This window comes from Sminthopsis crassicaudata, chromosome 2, assembly GCF_048593235.1.
Source record: "Sminthopsis crassicaudata isolate SCR6 chromosome 2, ASM4859323v1, whole genome shotgun sequence".
Lineage (NCBI taxonomy): Eukaryota > Metazoa > Chordata > Mammalia > Dasyuromorphia > Dasyuridae > Sminthopsis > Sminthopsis crassicaudata.
In genome coordinates, this window is record NC_133618.1 from 50059705 (window position 1) to 50080923 (window position 21219).

The following is a 21219-nucleotide window of genomic DNA, read 5'->3' on the forward strand; positions in this document are numbered from 1 at the left end:
AAGTAGGACTTATACCAGGAATGCAGGGCTGGTTTAATATTAGGAAAACTATTAGTATAATTGACCATATTAATAATCAAATTAATAAAAACCATATGATCATCTCAATAGATGCAGAAAAAAGAGCATTTGATAAAATCCAACATCCATTCCTACTAAAAACGCTTGAGAGTATAGGAATAAATGGACTATTCCTTAGAATAGTCAGGAGCATATATTTAAGACTGTCAGTAAGCATAATATATAATGGAGATAAACTGGAACCTTTCTCAGTAAGATCAGGAGTGAAACAAGGTTGCCCACTATCACCATTACTATTCAATATTGTATTAGAAATGCTAGCCTCGGCAGTAAGAGTCAAGAAAGAAATTAAAGGAATAAGAGTAGGTAATGAGAAATCAAACTGTCACTCTTTGCAGATAATATGATGGTATACTTAGAAAACCCCAGAGATTCTAATAAAAAGTTATTAGAAATAATTCACAACTTTAGCAAAGTTGCTGGATACAAAATAAATCTACATAAATCCTCAGCATTTTTATACATTACCAACAAAATGCAACAGCAAGAGATTTCTCTTTAAGAGAAATTCCATTCCAAAAAAATGTTGAGAGCATAAAATATTTGGGAATCCATCTACCAAAGAAAAGTCAGGAATTATATGAGCAAAATTACAAAACACTTGCCACAAAAATTAAGTCAGATTTAAATAATTGGAAAGACATCCAGTGCTCGCGGATAGGCTGAGCGAATATAATAAAGATGACAATATTCCCCAAACTAATCTATTTAGTGCTATACCAATCAGACTCCCAAGAAACTATTTTAGTGACCTAGAAAAAATAACAACAAAATTCATATGGAAGAATAAAAGGTCTAGAATTTCAAGGGAATTAATGAAAAAAAGTCAGATGAAGGTGGACTAGGTATACCTGATCTAAAGCTATATTATATAGCAGCTAGTCACCAAAACCATTTGGTATTGGCTAAGAAATAGACCAGTCGATCAGTGGAACAGATTAGGTACAAAGGACAAAAAAGGGTACAACTATAGCAATCTAGTGTTTGATAAACCCAAAGATACCAACATTTGGGATAAAAATTCATTATTTGAAAAAAACTGTTGGGAAAACTGGAAATGAATATGGCAGAAATTAGATATGGATGCACACCATATACCAAGATAAGATCAAATTAGGTCCATGATTTAGGCATAAAGAATGAGATCATAAATAGATTAGAGGAACAGAGGATAATCTACCTCTTAGACCTGTGGAGGAGGAAGGAATTTATGACCAGAGGAGAACTAGAGACCATTATTGATCACAAAATAGAAGATTTTGATTACATCAAACTAAAAAGTTTCGGTACAAACAATACTAATGCAAACAAGATTAGAAGGGAAGTAACAAATTGGGAAAACATTTTTACAGTTAAAGGTTCTGATAAAGGTCTCATTTCCAAAATATATAGAGAACTGACCCAAATTTATAAGAAATCAAACCATTCTCCAATTGATAAATGGTCAAAGGATATGAACAGACAATTCTCAGATGATGAACTTGAAACTATATCCACACATATGAAAGAGTGTTCCAAATCACTACTGATCAGAGAAATGCAAATTAAGACAACTCTGAGATACCACTACACACCTGTCAGATTGGCTAAGATGACAGGAACAAATAATGATGAATGTTGGAGGGGATGTGGGAAAACTGGGACACTAATACATTGTTGGTGGAGCTGTGAAAGAATCCGGCCATTCTGGAGAGCAATTTGGAACTATGCCCAAAAAATTATCAAACTGTGCATACCCTTTGATCCAGCAGTGTTACTACTGGGCTTATATCCCAAAGAGATAGTAAAGATGAAAGGGACCTGTATGTGCCAAAATTTTTGTGGCAGCTCTTTTTGTAGTGGCTAGAAACTGGAAAATGAATGGATGTCCATCAGTTGGAGAATGGTTGGGTAAATTATGGTATACAAAGGTTATGGAATATTATTGCTCTGTAAGAAATGACCAGTAGGAGAAATACAGAGAGGCTTGGAGAGACTTACATGAACTGATGCTGAGTGAAATGAGCAGAACCAGAAGATCACTATACACTTCAACAACAGGACTGTATGAGGACGTATTCTGATGGAAATGGATATCTTCAACATAAAGAAGATCCAACTCACTTCCAGTTGATCAGTGATGGACAGAAACAACTACACTCAGAGAAGGAACACTGGGAATTGAATGTAAACTGTTAGCACTACTGTCTATCTACCCAGGTTACTTATACCTTCGGAATCCAATACTTAATGTACAACAAGAAAATTGGATTTACACACATATATTGTATTTAGGATACACTGTAACACATGTAAAATGTATGGGATTGCCTGTCATCTAGGGGAGGGAGTAGAGGGAGGGAGGGGAAAATTTGGAAAAATGAATACAAGGGATAATGTTATAAAAAAAATTACTCATGCATATATACTGTCAAATAAAATTATAATTATAAAATTATCCACACATTCATCTCATTAGCATGGAAATTTGCTTTTATATTTAATAAATGGTAAAAATTATATATATATATATACATACACAAATAAAGAATTATTTTAAAATAAACTTCTAAATAAAAAATAAATGTCACATTCAGGAGTCATGTTCCTTTAGGGCCTGAACATGTATGGTTCCATCAACACTAGCCTTTGCTCTTTCCTGTTTGTTGTCTAGGTAACAAGCTCCCTAACAAGGTTCTCTCCATGCCCCAAGCTTTGGTGGTCTCCTGCCATTCCCCGCCCCATGACTGCCTGAATCCTGTTCTCAGGCCTGCCTGGGCAGTCACTCATTGGGTTGTTCCCACCTCCTGCCAGTGGATCTTGGAGGCCTCCACTCTGCCCTGAAGGGATGGCATCTAGGAATGAGCCCGGGAGGGGCCTTCTCTGAGGCTGATTGAGTTCTTGACGCATCTACCAAGATACCTAGTGAGGAGATTTTCTGGAGAGGACACCTGTCCCTCAGCCCTGGGCCTGGCTTGTCCCCAGCAGTTCTACTTCTGGCCCAGGCCTGGGAACACATTTGATCACCACTGTCCTAGGTCTGAAATGAGGTCATCCAGCAAATGGTAAAATCTCTCATTACTGCTCTCCTGCACTATCCAGAATCCAGTTAATCAATCAACAAGCACTTATCAAATGCCTGTTTATAATCAATCATTGAACTAAGTGTTGGATCAGACACAAAGACAAAAATTGAATGGTCTCTACCACTTACTACTTATGTTTGGGATAATTTATGTTTTGGGGGGATATTTTATTTTATTATCCCAATATTTTGGTATATTACTTTATATTTGGGATAGAAGGAAAGAAATAATACACTCACAAATTATGGAAATATATGCAAAATAAAAACTTCAAACTTGCTTCCAGAATTTAGAATTTACTTGGACTCATGGTTAGGCACGAGATGCCTTATTCCTGGAGACCCTTAGGCTTACCCAGCTATAGTATAGGCCCCCAAATGAGATGTGAACACAACTTGTTCCTGAAACTCAAGAGACGGATGGATTGCTTACCAATGTCCACAGGGAGAGAGAGGTTTAGAGTCAGAAGTCAGAAGCTGGAAGCACCAGAAGCTCCTTTAAGAACTAACTGAAATACTACAAATTGAAAAACAACAACTTGGAAACCCCAGAATTATTTGGCAGTTATTAATTAGGTAAATAGTCATTATGTAATAATGACTAATAGAGTTTAGCCTTCAGAGATTAAACTCAAGAGATGGATGGATTACTCACCCGGGAGAGATAGGTTTATAGTCAAGGACATTGGCTAAAGTCAGAAGCTGGTAGCAACAAGAAACTCCACAGACATGCCCTGAGATCCTTTAAATCCTAACCAAGATCCCACTTTCTACAAGAAGCCTTCCCCAACCCCTCTTAATTCCCAAGCTCTCCCTCATTTAGTTATTTCCTATTTAACTTCCTTTGCATATATTAGTTTTTGTGTTTTCTCCCCCATTAGATTGTAAGATCTCTGAGGGGACTGTCCTTTTCCCCTCTTGCTATTTCCAGCACTTAGCACAGTGCCTTCCACATAGTAGGTGTTTATTAATAAATGTTATTGAAAGGAATTGAATTGCAGCACCAGATGGAATTCTACCTGACGCCTCTGACAGACTTGGGGAAGAGATGCTGTGTGCACAAGTACCATTATAGGACAGTTGCATCCCCACAGCATCAGAAGGCTGTTCCCCTTCCAAATTTGTTTCCCAAATCCCTCACCCATAGGAGCTGCAGGAGATCAGGATACAAAGCCATCTGGAACAAGCAAATAGAACTTAGAGTCGTGGAAGGAAGATGGATTCTTCTACTCCTCCTTCTAGCTCTTTCAGTCCAGAGTACATCCCTGCAATTATAGGTCAGGGTAAAAGGAGAATAATGAAGGACCTGTGAGCCAAAGGCCATGACGTCTCCATGGGGTTCATTTCTGTGCTAATAGAATAATCCCCCTCCTTGAACTGCTCACCAGTTACCCTGGAGCTTAGCTTTGTAAGTAGAATAGGTCATTCTTTCTGAGGGCAAGAGGAGGCCCTTTCCCCCAAGGGTGCTGATAGAGTTCTGTCCCCTTCCCCAGAAAAAAAAAGCCAAAACCCAAGTAATATTTATGTTCTAAGGGGGGTTGGCTTAAAGGAGGGTCACAAACAGAGGCCAGATGCCTAAAGGAAGCTATATTGTAAATTGTGATCTATTTTGGGGTTCCAAAAATCTAAACGAAGCCATTGCACCTGTTAGGCATGGAGGAGGAGAATTTCACAGGCCTAAAATAAAGCCAAATATTTTCCCATGGAAAATGCTTTTTATATTTAACTCCAGGTTGGCAGGGAGGTCAGGGGAGTAGATGGTAGGCTGGCATGGGGGTAAGGAGAGATGGTGGAAGTTTGCCAGTCTTCAAAGCCAGGGTGAGAATTGATATGTAATGAATGAATGAGATTTTCCACTTAGAGTAAGCCAGCCAGAAGCTATCAACAGCAATTGGGCCTCCCTACTAGGTCCCTGTGTCATTCTTAGCTCTGGGACTCCTACCATATCTCCCTCCCTCTGGTCTTCCCACTTTAAGTTCCCCAGCTACCACCTTTTCTTCCTCAGTTCTCTCCCTGTTATAGGGCACAGGACACCCATCTCTCATTGAAATACTTCTCTTTTCTTTCCGTCTGGGCCGTTTGTCTTTTCAACCCCTCTCTCTTTCTAGCCAGAATCTTTCTGCTTCCATTTTATTCTCCAAGGGAAATTTTTTTCATGACACAAATTATTCCAAGGGGGACGTTATCAGAGCTACCTGTACTGTCCAGTCTAACCTGGGGCTGGAGGAAGGGCCAGGAGGGTTTTGGAAGCTGGAAGGAAAAAAAAAAAGTGTGTCAGTCAGAAGTCAATTTTATCTGACTGACATGAGGATCACCTGAACACAGTGACAGCCTTGGGCTACAGAAAAGAATGAAAGGTTTTCAGCAGCAGCAAGACTATCTTGCTTGGGTGGATAATTAATATTGGGGATGAGGTGGTAGGAGAACCTGCCTTAGAACATGTAGAAGAGAAGGACTTCTGTACCTACATACACCACAAATGCAAGGGTTTTTTTGATGGGCATGGCTTTCAAGACAGGTGGAAACTTCTATTCTGAAAGTTAAATACCAGATAAGGTCCCTCTTACTTTCTTTCTTTCTTTTTTTTTTTTTTTTTCATTTTTTTTAAATAAAAACTTTTCTTTTCAAAACATATGCATGGATAATTTTTTCTTTTTCTTTTCAAAACATATGCATGGATAATTTTTTCTTTTTCTTTTCAAAACATATGCATGGATAATTTCTCAACCTTGACCCTTGCATAGCCTTGTGCTCCCCTCCTTCTCTCCACCCCCTAACTAGTTGGCAAATAATCCAATATGTTAAAAATGTTAAAATATATGTTAAATCCAATATTTGTATATATATTTATACAGTTCTCTTGTTGCACCAGAAAAATCAGATCAAAAAGGAAAAAAATAATGATAAAGAAAACAAAATGCAAACAAACAATAAGAAAAGAAGTGAAAATGCTATGTTGTGAGCCACACTCAGTTCCCACAGTCCTCCCTCTGGGTACAGATGGCTCTCTTCATCACAAGATCATTGGAACTGGACTGAATCAACTCACTGATGAAAAGAGCCACGTCCATTAGAATTGATCATTGTATAATCTTCTTGTTGCCGTGTATAATGATCTCCTGGTTCTGCTTGTTTCACTCAGCATCTGTTCATGTAAGTCTCTCCAAACCTCTCTGAAATCATCCCATTGGTCATTTCTTACAGAACAATAATATTGCATAGCTGGAATAACTTATTCAGCCATTCTCCAGCTGATGGGCATCCACTCAGTTTCCAGTTTCTTGTCACTACAAAAAGACTACCACGAACATTTTTGTATATGTGGGTCCCTTTATCTCCTTTAAGATCTCTGTGGGATATAATCCCAGTCATTCTCTTATTTTCAGTAATCTCAGTGGATCCTGTAAATACCATAGCTTCCATGAATGTTCTAGGTGACTCTCTATGTTGTAGCTGTAGCATCACCTCTGGGATATTTCCTCCACTTGCACTTGAATTTGTGAATTAGGTTCCCAGAAAAGAGGCTGTTACATTGGATTCTAGGGATAAGGCTGTCCTATCTATCTGTCTACTATAGTTCACAAATCCCTACCAGCATACTCCCCATTAAGAATCAGTCAGAACATGCAAGTAATTCCTAGCAAAAGCTTTTAGTAAGATTGTCCAGTAGGAACAATTGCTGCAAAAATTCTTCCCATCATCTTGGAGCACACAAATACACATTGCATTCATGAAAACAAGACATTCTAGGAGTATACTGGTAGTAAAGATGTGTAAATATCATATGTGTCAAGGGAATGTACAACTCTGGTATTATAGACCCTGGAAATTGTTTCTCTTCTCAGTTTGTATGGCCCCACTGCTGAAAGGTAGAGGATGTAAAATCTCTTCCCCCTCCTTTTTTATTTTAATAGCATTTTTTCCAAATACCTGTAAGGATATTTTTCAACATTCACTTCTGCAAAACCTTGGTTCCAAATTTTATCCCTCTCCTCCCTCTGACTCCTCCTCAGACAGCAAGCAATCCAATATAGATTAAACACATACAGTTTTTCTAAACATATTTCCATATTTGGCATGCTGCACAAATAAAATCATCAAAAGGGAAAAAAACATAAGAAAGAAAGAAACGACAACAAAAAGATGAAGATGTTGTGCTTTGATCCACATTCAGTCTCCATAGTTCTCTCTCTGGATGCCGATGGCATTTTCCATCCCAAGTCTATCGGAACTGACTTGAATCACCTCATTGTTGAAAAGGGCCAATTCCATCAGATTTGATCATCATACTCTTCTTGTTGCTGTGTACAATGATCTCCTGGTTCTGCTCACTTCACTCAGCATCAGTTCATATAAGTCTCTCCAGGACTTTCTGAAATCATCCTGCTGGTCGTTTCTTATACAACAATAATATTCCATTACAATCACATAGCACAATTTATTCAGCCATTCTCCCACTGATGGGCATCACTCAGTTTCCAGTTCTTTGCCACTACAAAAAGGGCTCCCAAAGCATTTTTGCGCATGTGGTCAGATACTCTATCTCTTGACTCCACATTTTCACTGACTGGAATTCTCTCCCTCCTCTCCTCTGCTTTCTGGCTTCCCAACTAAAACCCGACCTTCTCCAGGAATACTTTCCTGATTCCCAGTTTCTAGTGCCTTCTCTCTGCTGAATATTTCCAGTTTATCCTCTCTATAGCTTGTTTGTACATAGTTGTTTGCATGTTATTTTCTTCATTAGACTGTGAATTTCTTGAAAGCTGGGTCTCTCTTATCTTTCTCTGTATCCCTAAAAGCGCAGTGCCTGTAACATAGGAGGCGCTTGTTGATTGTCAGGCCTATTTCTCTTGAGTTCATTTTCTACTGCCAAAAGGATAAAGAAATCCTTTCCTTCCCCAATCTCCTCTGCCCCCTTACCTCTGCAGGAGCCTCCTCCACAAAAGTCCCCTAAATTCACAAACCAGCTTTTAAAGATTATCCGGAAATTACCATATTTTGTCAGTTAATGTGACCGTCCTTTCTGATGCACTTGGAGAAAGGTGCACACAACTTAAAAAAGGATCTATTCCTTAGGATTCTCTCTGTCTCTGTCTCTTGTCTTCCTCTGTATCTCTCTGTGTGTGTGTGTGTGTGTGTGCGCTTGTTTCAGTCTGTCTCTTGTATTTCTCTATGTCTTTCTCTCTTTGTCTCTCTTTGTGTCTCTGCCTCATGTCTCTCTCCCTCTCTCTCCCTCTCTCTCCCTCTCCCTCCCTCCCTCCCTCCCCCCCCCCTCTCTCTCTCTCCCTCCCTCCCTTCCTTCCTGTCTCTCTCTCTCTGTCCCTCCTTCCCTCACTCGCTGTCTCTTCCTCTGTCTCTGTCTTTCTCTTTGTCTCTCTCTGTCTCTATCTCTCTCTTTGTCTCTGTCTCTGTCTGTCTTTCTCTCTCTCTCTTTTCCTCTCTCCCTCTCTCTCTTGTCTTTCTCTGTCTCTTGACTTTGTCTCTCTCTCTCTCACACACACACACACACTCCCCCACATGCATATCACCAGAATGTGAGCTCCCAGAGGGTGCCTTCCATGACACTATACAGGCTCCTGCCTGATTTTCAGTCTCTCTTGGGCATAAGAAATGGGCACCTTGCCATCGTATTCCACGTGCCGCTTGCCTGTCTCTATACCAGTCTCCTGTGGCTGAGGTGTAGGGAGAGGGAATCATTTCAGCCACTTTCCATCCCGATCTCCTGCCTTGGGAAAGGCTAGAATCACCATTCCTTCTGTTCCAGTTTCTCTGTCCTTTGTCTAAACTGCCCAAGGCTCTGAAAGGTGATAATACTATTGACTTTGAAAGTCTCTAAATTTTTCACTCAATGATTAACAAACTACCTCCTAGTCATACTCCTCACATTCCAGTGATTCTGAGCCCTTAGGTCACCATCCAAACCCAATTCTCTATCTCCTTTCACCCTGTTCCTCATTCCTATTCCCCTTAATATCACCTCTCCCTAGTCCAGACCAAGCCCTGTTCACCCTTTCCACTGTGCCCTCTGGAACACTTACTCCATAAGCAATAAACTTACTTGCATTCAAATCTTTTTCTTTTTACTCCTTCCATCTTTTGTTTCCCAAGGAGACCGGCTCTCTTCTGATGACATAGCCTCCACGGTCACCCTTTCCAGCCCTGGGAGCCCTTTCACACACTCAGCTCTTTAGTCAAGTTGGGGGAGTTGGAACACTCCTTGTTCCTCATTATCACTTCTAGATTCTCCCCCACCACCATTACTCAGTTACCTCTACCTTTGGATTCCTATACTCCACATCTATAACCCAAACTACTGGTAGCTGTCAGCAGACCTCAAGGGCACTCTCTTTCCTTTCCCAATGAATTCAGTGCCTGACTCAATCTTTCTCTCCTCCCCATACTAGGAGCCTTCATCATACATACTGACGCTCCCTCAAACATTCCAGCCTCCCAGTTTCTCATTACCCTAGCCTCAGTCACTCACAAAAATGGTCACACCTTCGATCTTTCCTTTACCCATAAACACACCACGTCCGAGTGAATTAAAAAATGATCTGATCACAAAATATTGGTTTTCTGCCTCCCCTCCCAGGTCTTTATTTATGCCACGACTTTGACACCTTCGTTGTCTCCCAGGCCATCCCTCCTGCAATAACCACACTTTCCTCCATTAGTCAACTTGCTCCCTTGCTCTCTCAAGTCATCTGCCCCCTAATCCTATAACTGATTGTACTCTGCAAGTCTCAGTCCTGGATCACTCCCATCATCCACTGCCTTCCATTCTATTACTCTTGTTGCTAAATGAAGGAAGAGAAAAATGATACAACTGTTCTGATTGGATCTACTACAAGTTTATGTTATATAACCTCAATTGGACCCTTACTGTTACTAGGCAATCCTTCTACCCCTCTCTAATTAATTCGCTATCCCATTCATAACTTCTAGTTCTCCTTCTCCCTCTCTGAATGCTCCCTCTCAGTCTACTTTGATGACTGGCTTTTCCAAACCTCTTCATCCTACAAACTTCATATGGCTCTTCCTCCTTTTACCCTCTCAGCTGAGAACCCTATTTCATATTCTGCAGAAAAAATTGAGATCATTTACAAAGAAGTCAGTTTTCTCCCTTCTTTCTCTTCTCAAATCATTTGCCTTTTGCCACTATCTGCTATCTCATGTAAAGATTATATGATGATCAATTCCGGCAGACATTATTCTTTTCAACAATGAGATGATTGATGCCAGCTCCAGTTGTTCAGTGATGAAGAGAGCCATCTACACCCAGAGAGAGGACTGTGGGAACTGAATGTGGAGCACAACATAGCATTCCCACTCTTTTTGTTGTTGTTTGCTTGCATTTTGTCTTCTTTCTCACTTTTTTTTCCTATTTGATCTGATTCTTCTTGTGCAGCAAGATAATTGTATAAGTATATATACATATATTGGATTTAACATGTATTTTAACATTTTTAACATATTGGATTACTTGCCATCTAGGGAAGGAAGTGGGAGGAATGAGGGGAAAAATTGGAACACAAGGTTTTGCAAGGATCAATGTTGAAAAATGATCCATGCATGTGTTTTGAAAATAAAAAGTTTTAATAATAATAAAAAGAGGGAGTCCTTTTTCCTTGCCAAGGAAAACCCCACCAGGTACAAGTGATTCCATTCTATACCATCTCCTCCAGCAGATTGCCACTTCTATCATACCCACTGTTCACCTTAAGATGCTTCCTATAGCCTGCAAACATGCTCAGGTCTTCCCTATTTTCAAAAATTCCTTGCTATCATCTTATATCTTCCCTTCCTTTTGTGCTTAAACTGCTCAGGAAGACCATCTATGATCAATAACCACAATAGTATTTATTGTATCAGTGACCCAGGGGAGAGAGCCTGGCCTGGAGTCAGGAAGCCCTGAGTGCAAATCTGGCCTCCGACCCTCCCTAGCTGTGACTGGACCAGTCACTTCACGCTGCTTGCCTTAATCTCCTGAAGCAGCAAACGGCAAACCCTCCAGTTTGTGTAAGAGAAGACCCCGGGGAAAGCTGGCCCATGGAGTCACGAAGACTCAAACCCAGCTGGCTGACAACCGGCACTTAGGTAGCACCCACCACGTGCCAAGCTAATGTTTATTTACAGATACGACAAATATTAAGGGGGACCCTCTATTTTTTCCTTCTTCCTCTTTCTTCAATCTGGTTTTCGCCTTCATGATCCCACCCAAGCTGCTCTCTGAGAGCTCTCTCATTACCTCTTTGTCCTCACCCTTCTTGGCTTCTCAGCAGCCTTCGAGGCTGTGGGCCGCCTTCTTCTCCTTGACACCCTTTTCTCTCTAAGTTTTGGGACTGACTCCTCCTCCCTCTCTGAAGGCTCCTTCTCCATCTCCTGTGATAGTTCCTTCTCCAGGTCTGGGGGTCTCGCGGGGTTCTGTCCCCCTTCTATCTACTATTTCACTTAGCGAGCTCATCAGCTCCCAGGGATTCAATTATTATCCAAATTCTCACATCTGCTTATCCAGGGCTAGCTTTTCTGCTGACCTGCTCTCTCACAACTGCCTATCAGGATCTCTAACTGGATGTCCTGAGGAGATCTCCAACTCAACTCATCCCAACCTGAATCCTCTGTCCACTCCAGCTCCAACCCAGCCACACCATCCCTCCCTGACATTCCTGTTACTGTGGAAGGCAACCCCCCATACCATCCTCAGGCTCACAACCTGGATATCCTTCTGGACTCCTAATTACCCCCTCTCTCCCCCATGTCCAAGCTCCTGCCAAGCCCTCTGCAATGTCAAACAGTCCCCTTTATACCCTCCCACCTCCACAATTGGTCTGTCCACATCAAGTTTCTTCCCTACTCCAATCCATCTTTCATAGTGATAGGTGACAGGTACCGTGTTTCCCCTCTCCTTTGCCCCCCACTCAATATACTCCAATGGCTCCCTGTTACCTCCAGGATCAAGTAGAAAACCCTCTGTTTGGTGTCCAAAGCCCTTCATAACCTAGCCCCCTCCTACCTTTCCAGGCGTCTGATTCATCAACAGTGGCCCCCTTCCTGCTCCTCTGTCCTTCAGTCCCAGGCATTTTCTCTGGCTTGTGTCCGCCTGGAGAGCTCTCTTCCTCATCTCTGCTTCCTTAAAGTCCTTACTGAAATCTCATCTTCTACAGAAAGCCTTTCCCAATCCCTCCTCATTTCAGTGACTTCATTCTCTGGGTTATTTCCTATTTATTCTGTCCATAGAGTATCTGTTGTCTCCCTTTTTAGACTGTGAGCTTCTTGAGGGCAGAAAACTTCTTTTGCCTTTCTTGGTCTCCTTGGGGCTTAATAGAGAGTGGGATACAGGGTAGGAGCTTAATAAATGCTTATAACTGGCTGTCCTTGTATCCTTAGCACCTACTGCATAGCCTTGAAGTATTATATTCTTAATAAATGTTTACTGAACTTTGGAAATCCTTCCTTTATTACTAGCTATACCCAGAAAACCCACTCTTGTCCTCTAGTCATATTGCTAAGTATAGCTCTCTGGCAAAGCTCAGTGGAACAATATAAGTTTCCAGGCCTCCATTACTATGTGGACAGCAGGACATTTCAGGGAGTGCACCTGGGCTGCCAAGATTAGAGGGAGATCAGGAAGGGGCCAGAGCTGAGGCTACGTGGGAATAGTTTGTCTCCTTTACGGTCCTCACCTTTGAAATGCCCTCCAGCTTAGGGGAAACTTCAGAGAAAAAATGGGGGGACATGGTGTAAAGGTAATGGATGTATTCAATGGGTACAATCCATGGGAACCCAGGAACGATTGTGGGAGTTATAAAATATACCCCATTAGTCTCTATAAATATTAAGAAATTCTATTTCTCAATGTCTTTGTCTAAAGTCCTTGGTCTCACCCAAATATAAAACCTTATAAGTACTTAATGTCCTAGTCTAAACTCTTTTAAATATTCTTTTCACTTCGAAAGGGGAAATAACCCCAAATTTCATTAATGAGCTTTCTTCTCTCAGAAGATAGAATCAGGAGGGTGATGGGACAAGGCAAGAGGACTTGATCAATCCTTCCCCATACCTTCACTGAAAGAGGGAAATTATTTTACAGGGTTCGATGAAATTTAATTTACTATTGTTCTGGTCAATGAATCAAAACTTTTGCCTACACTTTGTTTTCCTGTTTAATGTTGATTGTGAAATTTTGACTTTGCTCTTGAGTCCTATAAATTGTATGTGAAAAATGGCCCCAACACAAAGATTTTCAAAAGGAAGATGATTTCTGTCCCTTAGACTTCCCTCCCTCTATATTTTTGTCTCTCTCTCTCTCTATCTCAATCTCCCTATCTCTGTGTCTCTTTCTCTTTCTCCTCTTTGTCTCTCTTTATGTTTCTCTCTTTCAATCTCTCTGTCTCTCTTTTTGTGTTTCTGTCTCAGTCTTTCTCTCTTTTCTTTTCCTTACCTTCTCTGTCTGTCTGTTATTCTCTCTCTTTGCATCTGTGTCTCTATCTTTCTTTGTCTCTCTGACTCTTTGTCTCTCTCTGTCTGTGTCTCTTTCTGTCTCTGTCTCTCTGTCTCTTTGTCTTGCTCTGTTTGTCTCTGTGTGTGTGTGTCTATCTCTCTGTGTTTCTGTCTCTGTCTTTGTGAAGCTATCTGTGTCTCTGTCTGTCTCTCTCTCTCTCCGTCTCTTTCTGTCTCTGTGTCTCTCTCTTTCTCTGTCTCTGTCTCTGTCTCTCTTTCCCTGTCTCTCTCAGTGCTTAAAAATATCGATAATTAGCAAACATGTCTCTGGCAGATTTGCACCCAAAACATCAAATTCTCCATTTCTTCTCCTCCATGAATTCTAATTTCCTGACTGTTGTTGACAAGTCACTTCAGTCCCCTGAATCAGGGCCTCTTCGCCTGCAAATTAGACTTCTAACCTCAAGGTTGGGATTTTAAGGAAAATAATGAAGACAAACCGTCAGTAAACACCAGTTTCAGAGCCCCCCTCCCCTCCTTTTTTGCTCTTCAGACCACTCAGCTTGTGTCAGTCTCCTGCCTCAGGGAGAGCTGACTCTCATAAATCTCCCCTCTCCACCCCCAGGCCAGCTGAGCTATTTGAGATCTTGGCTGGCTCTGGTCCAAGGCCTCGTGCAGAGATCTACAAGACCATCAGCTGAGCCTGGGTAGGGCTACTATGGATGATGTAAGGGAAAGAAGGAGTGGGATTTCCAGACCCTTGCATCTAACACAGAAAAAAAATCAAACCAGCTACCCAAACTAAGCCCCGTCCAGCTTTTATCCAAATTCAGCTGTTTAGTGGGAAGAGACAAAGGAAACGGCTTGTATTCTAGCTTTTACCACCTGCATGACCATGAGCAAATAATTTAAAAAGGAAAAAAACAAAGTCTGTTTCGGTTTCTTCACCTGTACGACTTGGGTGTTGGACTAGGAGGCCTTGAAGGTTCTTTGCAGCTCTACATCTGATTGTACGTGCCCATAATTCCTTAGTCCTCATCTATAGCTTCTGAGAAGGGACATGCCTTAATTTCCCCAGAATGTCAAATTCATCTTGTCCTTCCTCAGTGTTTTAAAATTTTCCTTTTTTTTTTTTTTTTTTTTTTTTAATTAGTAATCTAACCTTAGGATACCTTTGTCCTCAAGTATTTAAAAATCTTAAGTACTTATTTAAAATACAGTGGGATGTGCTGCTGAACTATGACCTCTGTCCACCACTGATTTCCTTTTCTTCTCCCAGTTGGCTAGAAAGAGACTGTTTATTTCCTGTTATTTATTCTTCAAGTTTCTTTTGAGGATGGTACAATGACTTCAGTCCTAAAGAAATGCCTGAATCTCCTTGCTCCTACTTATCCAGATCTCTCACTCCTTATCCCACAAAATGAACAATGCTTATCCCTTCATAAAGATACCAGACAGAGAGAGCAATCAACAGCCAGGGATACTGCCAGAGAAGAATTTAAAGTTTACAATGAAACATAAGAGAAAAGGGGCAGCTAGGTGGGGCAGTGGATAAAGCACCAGCCCTGGAGTCAGGAGGACCTGAGTTCAAATTTGTCCTCAGACACTGAACACATCCTAGCTGCGTGACCCTGGGCAAGTCACTTAACCCTAATTGTCTAAACAAACAAATAAAACAAAACAAAACAAAACAAAAAAAAAAAAAAAAAAAAAAAAAGAGAGAGAAAAGGGGTAATCATGAAAAAGATATGTGAAAAGAGACTACCAAATTTATGTACAAGGGGCACAAGACAGGCAAAGAAATTAGGAAGTTTTCCTTCACCACGTTTAAAAATGAAAGATCTATTAATGATTTTATTCTTTTCCTCCCTTGGGATATGAAACTTATGACTTCTTCCCATCCTTGGAAAGAAATTTGCTAGCTCTTCAGCAAGGGATCTAGTCATCAACAACAGTCCCCAGAGGCAGGTGGAAGCCAGACTCCTATATTTAGACAGAGTGAATCAAGCCCAGGATATATTTATCTGGGAGGCCATGTGCGAGTGCGTACATATGCGTATGTGTGTCCTTGCATATGTGTAGGCTGTCTGTGCTTGTGTTTCTCACTGGGGAAATACTTTCCGCTGTGACTGACTAGAATATAAAAATACCGATGCAAATGCTGAGCTGGCAGAGAGGAGCAGGCGGGGTGGTGCTTAGGGCTTCCACAGCAGTGTGTGTACAGTAAATGAGGGTGTTTGGGGCTCCTTGTTTTGGAAAATGGTGAATATGCAGAGGGCCTGCACATTGTATTACACAGGGCAAGCTTTTCTTCTGGGATGACATCATACTCATAGGATGGCTTCTTGTTGGAAAGAAGGGATTTCCAAATCATCTCATGGGATCCAGTGGGATTTTATTTTGTTTATTTTTCAGCTAAAAGTATTTTTATTTTTTATTTATTTCTACTGAGGCAAATGGGGTTAAATAACTTGCCCAGGGTCACACAGCTAGGACGTGTTAAGTGTCTGAGATCAGATTTGAACTCAGCTCCTCCTAACTTCAGGGCTGGTGCTCTGTCCATCTAGCTGCCCTCCAACAAGTATTTTTAAAAACTGATTTGTCCTTCCTACTACCTCCCTCATTTAAGAAATTTGTTGGAAAAAACTCTCATTATCTAATCTACTTAGTCCAACAAAACAAATTCCCACCTACACCATTCCCCAAAATATATGTTTCTTTCTACAGTGTAATTTCATCACTACTGTTGGGAAGGAATGGTGTGTTTCATCTTCTTCCCTCCTTTGAATTCATGGTTTATCACTGTGTTGATCAGAATTCTAAAGTATTTTTCTTAATTCCATTCTTTTCCTTTGTTCTGTCTCCATAAAGGTTTTCTAGTTTTTTCTGAGAGGATAGCTAGACAATATCATGACTAGATTGCTTGGCCTGAAGTCAAGAAGATTCATCTTCCTTAATTCAAATCTAACGTCAGACACTAGCTATGGAACCCTGGGCAAGTTACTTAATTCTGGTGCCTCAGTTTCCTCATCTATAAAATGAGCTGGAGAAGGAAATGGCAAACCACTCCAGCATCTCAACCAAGAAATCATCAAATGGGGTCACAGAATCAGACGTGACTAAAATGACCGAATAGCAACAACAAAAATTTCCCTCTGAAATTGTACAGCTCATTCATTGTGATGGTGAAAAGGGCCCTCATACTATTGATTGAGGGAGAGGTAGGAGAGTGATGGAAATAAGCAAAGAAAATCAATAGTAGTTATTCTAGGAGAAGGCAAAGTATTCTAGAAGCTTTGATAGGACAATGTCCAAAATATGTTGTTGATTGAGTTTGAGAGTACGATGGGGAATGGGGGGAAAGAAATAAGAGAAAATAAAAAGGGAAGAAAAGGGGAATAGGACAGATACCTCTAGAGATGGTTTGGGATAGGATTCCTCTGCAGGACGAAATGACTCCCTAGCTTGCCTTTTTCACTCTTTAATTTAAAGGGTCTCTAATCTCCTTGCACACTAGTGACATAAGCTATTTCAGGTAAGATCCCAAGTCCTTTAACCTAAAGACAGCTGAGCTTGAGCTTCCAGTTTAAGGCTGAGTAGGCCAGTGATTCCTTTGGTATTCATGTTTCAGAATTCTTTAAGACTCTCCTGACAGACTCAGTGATGGGATTACTAAAGGCTCCATTTAAGTGTTTCAATTTGCCTACCCAAGGCACTAGCATTTTCAATCAAAGTTTTGAATTTGTAATTTATTCTTTTGTCTTTATAATTAAATTGATTATTGATTTCTATAAAAGAAAAGGATATTTTTACTGTAGTAGACCTTCTCTCCTCCATCTTTGCCTGTACTGTTTATTTGACAGCCCTCTTTGTCTTTCCTCTTCTTACTGAAAGAGAAGTTTAGCCGGAATGGACTTTGCCCTGAAGGATCTTGCAATTTAGGAGAGGGAATAATACACTAACATAGATAAGTAATAAACAGTTTTATATGATAGGTATTATGTAGCACTTTAAGAGGAGAATCATCCCAAATGGTTTAAGGCAAATACAAAGATTCTAGATGAATTCTCCTATACTCCAAACATGATAGTCCTTTAGGGACTGCCTCTCACCTGGATTTGTTTAATTCTGATCCTGCTCCAAGAACCAGAATTCTAATTTATCTTATATAATTATTCCAAGTTTCTCCTAAATAGTCATTAATATCTAATTTCTTTGCCTTCCTTATGGCCCAGCTTCATAATTTTTCCACTCCAAAAGATCTTTACTTCTTATTCTCAATTTGACCCTCTTTTGATTGGCTCCTTATCTTCTGGCGTTTATTAATGCTGAAATACTCTCAACTGTCTGTCCTTTCTTGAGAATGCACTGCTTCTCTCAGAGACTCCTCTGCTCCACATCAAACTGTATGTTTTCACTCCTGACCCCTCAGTCACAAATAAAATGAATTAAAGTAAATTTTAAAATCATTTCTTCCTCCCTTGCTCCCATTTATAGTGAGAAAATTATGAAGCTAATTTAAGGGACAACTATGTATGGAATCTAGAAGTGGAAGGAACTACTCCTCAAGTGCATAAAGATATGTTGATAATTTTTTAAAAGAACAGTGTGAACTAAATAAACACATAGTTAGAGATTAGATCCAGGATGGGAGGGAAAAAGCATTTATTAAGCACCTACTATGTGTTAGGTGCTTTACAAATTATGTTGCTTAATCTTCACCATAACCACGGGAGATAGGCATTATTATTATCCCCATTTTACAGTTGAGGAAATTGACTGCTTCAGGGCCATAAAGCTAGTAATTATCTGAGTTTGGATTTGAATTCAGATCTTCCCAATTCCAGGCCCCCCACTCTATTCATTGCACCAGGAAGATATTACAATATCTCTCAGGGTAGAGGCTGAAGCAGGTGGAGGCTGTGGGACTAGAGAGAAGAGAACAGGTAGATAACAAGAAGTGCTGAAGACCCAGAAAAGACAAGATTTAAGATGGATTTGCATGCAGAGACCCTGAGGCTGTAATAGGGAAGGCTACCACCCTGAGGGGAAACTTCGCCCAGAAGTGGGCAGGTTGGCACCTTGCATGAAGAGGAAGACACAGAAATGGGGAGTTCCCAAGGCTAAGGATAGGTGTGCTGGTATTGGAGACAAACACCATGACCACATTCCCCTTGGGGTCTAACCATGGTTTCCTGGGGGTAGGGGGCTCTCATTCCCCCCACTCCCACCCTTGGAGGCCCCTGATCTACATTCACATACCCCAGGTGGTTAACCATTTCAAATTAATATTTTCAACATACATACAAAGATAGTTTTCAACATTCACCCCTGTAAAACTCTGTATTTGAAATTTTTTCTTTCTCCCTTCTCTCCACTCCCCTCCCTGAAATAGCAAGTAATCCAGTATAGGTTAAACATATGTGATTCTTTTAAACATATTTCCACATTTATCATGCTGCATAAGAAAAATCAGATCAAAAGTGAAAAAAAAATGAAAAAGAAAAGAACCAAGCAAACAACAACAACAAAAAGTGAAATTACTATGTTTTGATCCACATTCAGTTCTCACAGTCTTCTCTTTGGATGCAGATGACTCTCTCCATCACAAGTCTATTAGAACTCACTTGAATCACCTTGTTGTGGAAGAGAGCCGAGTCCATCAGAATTATCATTGCATAATCTTGTTTTTACTGTATACAAAGTCCTCCTGGTTCAGTTCAGTTTACTCTGCATCAGTTCATGTAAATCTTTCCAGACTTCTGAAATCATCCTGCTGATCATTTCTTATAGAACAATAATACTCCATAACATTCATATACCATAACTTACTTATTCAGCCATTCTCAGACTGATGGACATCCATTCAGTTTCCAATTTCTTGCATACAAAAAAGGCTGCCACAAACATTTTTGCACATGTGGATCCTTTTCCCTTTTTTATTATCTCTTTGGAATACTGACCCAGTAAAGACATTGCTGAATAAAAGGGTATGCAAGGTTTTAGAGCCCTTTGAGCATAGTTCCAAATTGCTTTCCAGAATGATTAGATCAGTTCACAACTTCATCAACAATGTATAAATGTCCCAGTTTTCCCGCATCCCCTCCAGCATTTATCATTGTCTTTTCCTGTCATCTTAGTAAATCTGAGTGGTGTATAGTACTACTTCAGAGGTGTCTTAATTTGCATTTCTCTAATAGGGATTAGAGCATTTTTTCATATGACTAGAAATGGCTTTAATTTCTTCATCTGAAAATAGTCTTTTAATATCCTTTGACTATTTATTAATAGGAGAATGGCTTGTATTCTTATAAATTTGAGTCAATTCTGTATACATTTTAGAAATGAGGCCTTTATCAGAGCTCTTGGATGCAAATGGGAAGTATTTGCATAAGAAATCTTCAAAGTCCTCCATTTCAAGGATTCTTAAATTTTTTGTATTATGAACCCCTGTGAAAATCTGAAGTCTATGTCCTCCTTCTTAGAATAATGTTTTTAAAAGGATTAAATAAAATGCAACAGAAACCAATTTTCCTGATGTTGCAAATTTTGTACATCAATCAAAAACCAGCAAACATCTCAATTCAGTGAAGGACCTTCTTAATTCAGGCAGTTTTTCATACACTGTCTATACATAGCAGTTATATAGTATTTTGAGACAGCCCTTATATAATGTTCTATGAAACCTTGAATAAACCACTTAACCCTGTTTGCCTCAGTTTCCTCATCTGTAAAATGAACTGGAGAAGGAAATAACAAACCCCTTCAGTATCTTTACCAAGAAAACCCAAAATGCAGTCATGAAGAGTTAAACATGACTGATGAAAATGACTGAACAACACTATTACCTTCATGAAATCCTACTCTGTGGCCTCAAAATGGATGGGAAGTCTGCATCCAGAGAGAGAACTATGGAGGATTGAATGTAAATCAACACACTTTTTTTCCCTTTTCTGTTTTTTTCCCTCTTTCCTCCTTTTGTTCTGATTTTTCTCTCCCAACATGATTCATAAGGAAATATGTAAAAAAATGAACATACATGTATAACCAAAAAGTGTTTTTACATTGCAGAAAATAAAAATTTAAAAAATGGGTGGGAAGTAATCATAGATTCTTTACAATGACCTTTTCTTGCCTTCACAAGGGATAAGGGGATAGGGAAGAAGGAAAGAGAATTTAGAGCTCAACATATTTTTATTAATGTTAAAAATGAGTAAATAATAAATTTTTAAAAAGAGCTTCAATAAAACATTTAAATACACATACAAAGAAAAATAAGAAGGAAACATAGAGAATAATTTTCTAATTACCTTAATTCAATAAGCACTTAAAAGTAGTATAAACTCTAGTAGGTTCTATCATGCAAGAAAGATTTCAAATAAGGTCCTGGTCACAAACCATGCTATGGAATACCCTAGCTAAATATAGCAAGACTCACCACTCAGAAGCTGATCTAGTGGCGAATTCTTTGACTACAACAATATAGATTTATATGGATATGGCTTTTTTCCCCAATAAGGTGATTCAGGCCATTTCCAATGGTTTTGTGATAGAGAAAGCCATGTGTACCCAACCCAGAGAGAGGACTGGAAGGCTGAGTGAGGATCGTAACATAGTATTTTCACCTTTTTTGT

General features: G+C 39.9%; 2 long non-coding RNA genes across 2 annotated transcripts in view; both read right to left on the bottom strand.

Annotated features, from left to right (window-relative positions):
* Nucleotides 1-12235, bottom strand: part of LOC141553201 (uncharacterized) — a 40504-nt gene extending 28269 nt beyond the window's left edge. Inside the window, exon 1 of the long non-coding RNA XR_012485311.1 lies at nucleotides 12159-12235. This is a non-coding gene — a long non-coding RNA (uncharacterized LOC141553201). The remainder of the gene's footprint in view (nucleotides 1-12158) is intronic.
* On the bottom strand, nucleotides 7290-9444 carry LOC141553200 (uncharacterized). The gene is made up of 2 exons (XR_012485310.1): nucleotides 9204-9444; nucleotides 7290-7541 (listed from the first exon to the last, which is right to left on the bottom strand). It is a non-coding gene; the product is annotated as an uncharacterized LOC141553200 (long non-coding RNA).
* Nucleotides 12236-21219: the final 8984 nt, after the last annotated feature.